The following is a 7,827-nucleotide window of genomic DNA, read 5'->3' as shown; positions in this document are numbered from 1 at the left end:
TTTTTGAGATACTATAAGTACCCTAGGGTTTATTTTTTATTAAATTACATTCTTTAACATCTTTTTATGTGCCAATATACTCTATTACATACTTTTACTTTGTTCTTGAGATTTTGGGATTTTATTCAATAGCAGATTTTGGATTTTAGTATTCTCATTATTGTGCAATTAATTACATGCTTTAATTATTGATTAGTAGGTATTGTTGCATGAACATGAGCGGCTAACATCCCTAACTAGGGTTGTGGGAACTCTGCTAGATTAGCTACGTAAGGTAAGTGGAAGATTTATCTATTCTAAAATAAACTACATATATCTTAATCTTTTTCATATAAATTGACCTCGAAGCTACTACAGAAGCTTGGGGATAGCCTGTATTCATAAATATCCTCATAAGGGAGTTTGTGATTGAAAAAAAAATATTAGGACAGTAATTTGGTATTCATTTCCATCAATAATATTTTGCCATCTCACCTAATCAAATTGAGACTCAAAAGGTGAGAGTTGAACCAACGTCATAGGCAAGGAGCAATAAGGTGACATGATCTAAGGTGGATAAGGGAGTTTATAACTGGGAAAAAAGATTAGGATAGTAATTTGAGATTTACTTCCATCAATAATATTTTTCCATCTCATCTAATCAATTGAGACTCAAAAGGTGAGAGTTGAATTGAATTCATATACAAGGAGCAATAAGGTGACATGATCTAAGGTGGATTTATGCACCTCAATGTCGTTATCCGAGCTTATGTAGCCTTGCTTTAAGGAAAAATTATGCTCATAATGTGTTAAAAATGATATCATTGATATTCTAATTATTTAAGAATTATTAAAATGTTTAAGGTGTTTCTCAAACAAGTTTGTGCTTAATTGGGTCACTTAGAATAAAACGAGAAAACTAGTGTTACTATCTTAAGCTAGGTGTTGTTCTAGTTGATCTCAATGGATTCTAGTGTGTGTAATGAGTTAATAAGGTTATTAATATTGTGTGTAATAACATTTTTATAGTGTTCAATATTCAATTAGATCAAGCCTCGAGTCGAACAAGAAGTTAAAGATAAAAATGGGAAAAACCAGTTCTTAGCTTAAGTTTCTGGTTCATTGTCTTAAATGTTGTGTTATTTTGAGCTCTAATCCATGGTGTTGGATTCTTGGTTAGTTTATTTTGATGATATATGTATGATCCAAAAGCTGTAAATCAAGTGTAAACAACACCACAAGGCTTGAGACGAAAGGACAAATGCACAAGACGAGTTTAGAAGTCTAGATGACTTTCTAGTGAGGGTCCGCGATAGCCCCATAACATGGACTGTATTCCCCTGAAACGACAAACGTTCCACGGAACCTATTCCATGGGAATTATAAATGTTCCATGCACCCTATTCCATGGTAATGAGCAATGTCCCTAGGACCCTATTCCCATAACAACCAAATTTTCCTCCTATAAATAGGAAACTTGAACTTGATGTTAAACACCTTGGATAAATTTGAAACTTTGAGAGGGGATATAAAACACTTTAATTAGGGTTTTTATTATTTTACTTTATTTTATTTATGGATGTTATCATGTATTCATTTATCTTGATTAAGGTTATGTCCATGAGTGGCTAAAAGCCCCCTTTCAAGTGTTAAGGCCAAGAACATAATTAATATTTCTTTGAATTGATTTGTTTTTGATTGATTGTCATATTTGGTTGATTATGTATCTTTGTTACAACTATTTTCAGGATTCTCAACCCTTAGAATACATCCATTATTGTCTTGTAATCCTAAAAAGAGGAATAAAAGGATAGAACATAGGGGTAAATAGAGTAAGGTTCTAATTCCTTTATAAAATAAGAGATTTAAATTAGCGTCTAGGATAGAGATATAAATAGAAGCCTTATTTTGTTTACTACGGGATAAAATATAAATTCATTTAGCTTAGTTCTCATATCCCCACTGAATGATGTAGTTGTGGGTCTAAGTTAGATAGGTGATTAGAGGCTCGAGAGACCATGATCATAATATCAACCCAGTCAATCAAAAATCAGGATAATTTATCTAACCAATGAAGTTCATTATCTTAGTATGATTATTTTCAGCGCTATAACCCCGGGTTTCTTTTATTGATTGTCCAAGATCTTACTATTCTGTATTATTTACTTTACATTAGTCTACAACTCTAAAACTCTTTATGCTACCTTTACACCACTTTAATATCTATAGTTAAATTAAAATTGGATAGTTTCTTGACACTAGTCCCTGTAAGATCGATACTTGGCTTCTAAAGGGCCACTTTACTACTTGGTGAAACTACGTACACTTGAGTGTGTGATCGGGCACAATAAGTTCTTGGCGCCATTGCCTGAGACTTGTAAATAAGTAGCTATCTTATTTTTAGTTTAGCTATGTTGATTTGTACATAGTTTAGTATTGTTTCTTTTTAGTTTTTTTTTACTTTTTTTCTTACATCTCTTGATATGTCAGCCTGGGATAGATAGTTTTTGAGTGATGATGATTCTTGTTATTTTTATAGGGGACCCCATTGAGAGGCTTTTTGTCTAGATTTTGATGAAAGTGCAAGGACGGGACCTTCACAATATGATGTGAATTCTATCCTAACTATGGATCAGACCATAAGTTGGTGTGAGGTTTGTGGCAATAGTTGTCATTCTGCAGCTATGTGTGCGGCCAATCCTGAGTCAGTGATGTTTGTGGGCAATGCTCAAAGGCCATTGATGTGTGAGAAATTGCTAACATATTTAATACCTTTAACTAAGAATAATTGAAAAGTATTAAGTAATTTTTGTTATTTTTGATTTGTTTATGTCTGATTTTACAGTTTAAGCTGATGGGATAGAGAACCAATAAGAATGAAAGCAAAGAAGTTGAAATCTGGAGGAATTTGAAGAGAAGTGTGGATGACGACATCTATGATAAGTCGTCATCCCTATGATAGGCTATCATAGTTGTCGTCAGACTTAAGCATGAGTTGAATCCTGTGATGATATTTGGTGATATGATGTCAAAAGTGTGATACACCGTCATGAATGTTGTCATCCTTAAATAAAGAATGGGATTTGAAGACATTTTTATGATGACGTTCATGATAAGTCGTTAGGTTAGTGATAAGGAATAAACATCATCGTCAGCCTTAGATAGCAGAAGCGAAAAGTGCAGAGGAGTTGACGACATCCATGATAAGCCGTTAGACTCCTGATAAGTTGTCACAGATATCGTCATCTATTTCGAGAAAAAGCTGCAGCTTTAATTTTATTTCCTTATTTATTGTGAAATATTTAAAGCTTTCTTTTAGGGTTTTCTGGAGGATTCATTCATCATTATCATTTTTCTAAAGAGAGTTTGATACTTTAAGTCTTGGAGAATATTTTCTGATATTTCTTTCTCTATCTTTTTGGATTTGAATAATACAACTATTTTAGGGATTTCCTTTGTGATCTAATCTATGATTCACTAATTATTATTCATCTTTGTAAGTTAATCTTCTCAATTATAAATTCAATTATGTGTTTTGTTATTTGCATCATGAGTGGTTAAACTTCGTTAACCTGCATTATGGGATCTAGGGTTAGGTCATAATAATGTGCTAAACATTTAAGATTTAATAGGTGTTAGGATTTCTTGATAATTCTGAGATTTTAATTAACATCTGTTGGTTGTAAATAGTAGAAACACCTACTTTGATTTGCTTGACAAAGAAATCATATACAGTAGGAAGTGAATTATCAAAAGGGACTCAGAAATACTTCATTTAATAAGCAGCGTTGTAACAAGGTTGATTAACCTGAGGTAAAATCTGGGCAGTGAATAGCAATTTTCTAAGTCCTAGAGGATTAGAAAATTAGACGCTTAATTAGGTCGAGAGATATTTGAGCATATCATCAATAAAGATAGCTTGTTATCCTAACCACCGTGAGAATCTTGAACCACTTTTAGCATCTATTATGTACCGAAAGCTTTAGTGAACATAATTCTGGTTATTTTATAAACTCTTGATTCACAAGCAGTGAAACTAAAGTTACCCACAATTATTTGTTGATCATCAAAAACCCCCATTTTGTCTTTTCGTATCATCTATTTGAATTCAACTTGTTGTATAGTCTCAAATTGATTTAATCGTCACTCACATTATTCCCTGTGGATTCGATCCTAACTCGAAAAGTTGGGTAAATATATTTACGATGACCGTCGTGCACTAAATTGATGTGTAAGTTGAGTGTTATCAAAAAATGATGTCGTTGCCAGGGAATAATTTGGCGTATTGAGTTGGTTTGAAATTTTAGCCTACTTGCTTGAATTCAAACTTGTAAATATTTTCTTTTAGTTTTCTTTTATTTCTGGTGTTAGGTAGATTTTTATTTTAGTTTACTTATTACTATGGCATCTTTGAATGAACTTGAGCTTGGTGGTTGGAAATCGTATCTTGATGATCCATGTCCATATTACGATGGGCATCACTTTTGGAAAGATGTGTGCACCATCTCCATCCTACTGGGAGTATAATTATTCTTTATGTGGTTGTTAAGATGGACATTGGAGTAATTGCCCAACTGCCCCTTCCCCCTGGTATGCTAACCTAAATTTTAGTTCTTCTTATGATTTTGATAGGTCTTATGGTCAAGAACAAGAAGAAAGAAGTACTAGAAAGAGTGGCATTGAAGCTATGTTTCAACTAGTGTTAGAGTGTATAGACACAACTAACGATATCATATGTGATATACATCAAGACATAAGGGCAAATAACAAGGAAAGAAAAATGATAGAGGATATAGATATAGAGGTCAAGCATTCAAAGAACTTTTCCATATTATGTTTAGATGATATCTTGTCTGCGAAATCATGTAACATAATGGACAAGTGTGAATATGAGGAGCAAGAATCTGATGTTAATAATGAGCTTGATGTTGAGCAACCCTCGGTGATTTCCCAACCAATTGAACCATTTATGAATGAAGATGCCAAAAATGAGGAGATGGTACTAGAGTCAAAAGAAGTAATCAAGCATAATCCTTGTGAAGATGCTAGTACATTTTGGGGTAGAAATACTAATAGTGATGCTACTCCAAAATTGAGAGTTACTCCTCATTCGAACCAAATTTCAACATTATGCTTGGTGTATCTGATGAAAGTCAAAACACCCAACCAAATGATGAATTTTGAAAATTAGGAGGAAGATTTTTACATTTTGGAGTTTGTCCTTCCAATAGGGTATACTAAAACCCCAATCTTGAAGGCCAAGAAGATTAAAGATAGATGCCTATTTAGTGCCTGTTTAAGATCATCATCGTTGCCAAATGAGGACACACAAAATTTTAATGCAAAATTGGGCACGCAGTTCAAGTCTTCAAAGTGGCGTGATAGAATATTCCTTATCATGCCCTCATATTTTCCCAACATACCCCAAAGATGTAATGATCAAAAGTTGGGTCGACATTTTAAATTCTTCAACTGGAGACTAAAATAATTGCCAACAAGGTATCTTAATGAAGTCTGAGTAGTCAAGATAACTGAGTCGTGCTACGATATTAAATCAGGCGCTGCTTGGGAGGCAACCCTAGACATTTTGTTGTTTGTATTCGTATTATGTGATTGACATCAGATCTTTGCACCTATGGTGCCACAGTTATGTTTATAACTCTCTTGTTTTGGATTGACACATTGGGGACATTGAATGATTTTTAGTTGACGGTAGAGCTACTTGTGGGTGTTGATGTCCTCTTGGGGTTTTTGTTGTCATGTTTTTTTTTGGAGTCTAGTTCCTAGTAGAACCGGCATGTTTAGGCGTATTGTGTTTTATTTTGTGATGTTTTGTCGTTAACTCGAAGAAAAATAAGTATCTACGGCAGTTGACATATTTTTGTTGATTTTTGAATACCTCTCCAAAGGTCTATTTTATAACTGTGTGATATGCATCTATGTGTGACCACTGTGCATCTTGTTATGACATTAGTTCAAGTAACATGATAACCATTGCAAAACAATTGCATGAACGGAATGGGTAGTAGCTTGTGATGTACGTTTATGTCATGTTTGTGTGAGATACTAACTAGTTCCCGTTGTAAGTTTAAATCCAGAACCTTCCTGGTTAGTCTTACGTTGGTTGAAGGATGTAATACCCCGATCGTTTCTCAAGCCTAAATTCGTCTTTTGATTGGATATGTATGACTTCCAAAGTGATTGATATTTAAAAAATTTTGTATTTCTCTAATTTCTACATTTGTCATGTAGAGAATTGAATAAGCTTTCCATCGATACCAATTTCATCAAAATCCGACATCGGATGAGTGAGTTATGGCCGTTTTACACAATGGTATTGGATCGCCTGGGTTTGACGGTCGACCTGGTGGATCGTCAAGTGCCCTGTCAAGCCGAGGAAGTGACTCTTTTTTAGGCCATCATGCCACGGCCAAGTTGGTGGACCATCAAAAAGTTGATGGAATGTCAAGAGGTCTGTCAGGTTGAGACAGAATGTCTCATTTTTGGCCCTCGAGTGATGGACGACTTGGTGGACCATCATTTTCCTAATGGACCATCACTTTGACCATCACGTTGAGGCAGATAGTTCTAGTTTTGGTACTCGAGTGATGAACGATATGGTGGACCGTCAGATCGACCTTCACAGGCCCTGATCAGCAAATTTCAGCATTTTCAAAAAAAGGCATCTTGGTCATTTTGGCTCCTTGTGGCCTTATATATATATATATATATATATATGTAGAGAAGAGAAGATCATTTCTCTCCAAATTTCTTTCAAGAATTATCTAGAAACCTAGGGTTTCTTCCAAACCCAAAAATCAAATCATCTCCAAGAAATTCAAGAAATCTCCGATAAATTTCTTCAAGTTGTTCAAGAACTAAGTTCCTCAAGTCAAAGCAACAAGGTCTTGGTCTAAAAGTATGAGAAAAAAGTTTCAAGCAGGTTTCTACTTCTTCAAAATCAAAATCTAAGGTATGTGGGGTTTGAACAAGAACACTCCTTTCATTCTTGTGCCTAAAGATTTAATTTCTACTATTGATATACATGATCTTTGCAAGTGGGGATACACCCAAATTTCTTTAGTTTTGATTTATGAGATTTGAGTTGAATAAGTATGATATTTATGATTATTTCACCATCATGTTTCTTAAATTGAGAATTTATTCCATGAGTTGTATATTGTCATTACGTATTGATGATTTCTAAGCAATTTAAGTCAAATGTCATGAGTTATTCCTTTCCATGAGAAATTTGACTATTTAATATATATCGATATTTGATATTGAAAGTCAAGAATGAGTCCTATGATGTTTCCTTGAAGCTTTTGATATTCGAAAATAATTCGAAAAGTAAATGTACTTGATGTTGAGAAAGACTGTGTTGAATTGAGTCAAGTTAGGAATCCACAAGATGTTTATGATTTACAGATGAGATATATAATTATGTTTAGGTCTTTTAAATAGACCCATGAGTTGATATTGATTAAGGTGGATTTCCTAACATGTTTTGAGCTGAGTCTGGGAGGAGTATTTAGCATTGAGCGGGAAATGTGGTATTTCTCCAAAACTACGTGCCACCATAGGATTGATGTTGATAATTATGGGCCAAAGTCCGAGTAGGAGATTTTGATAATAAGATTGAGGTTGTACTCCCTGGCAAGAGTACGACAACCCCACCAATGTGGGGTTCTCTCCTTAGGAGGGCAAAATGTTAGACTTCATGCGATTCACATAGTATAGTTATGTCAGTTATAAGAAACTCCCACATTCATAATAATCTAAGTACCATGAGTTACTGAGTTACTCTAAGTCATGATTCAAAGAGTTTGAGTTAAGTTAAATGATTTA

Source organism: Capsicum annuum, chromosome 1 (genome assembly GCF_002878395.1).
Source record: "Capsicum annuum cultivar UCD-10X-F1 chromosome 1, UCD10Xv1.1, whole genome shotgun sequence".
NCBI lineage: Eukaryota > Viridiplantae > Streptophyta > Magnoliopsida > Solanales > Solanaceae > Capsicum > Capsicum annuum.
The sequence above is the reverse complement of the archived record's forward strand: the minus strand, read 5'-3'. Positions refer to the sequence as shown.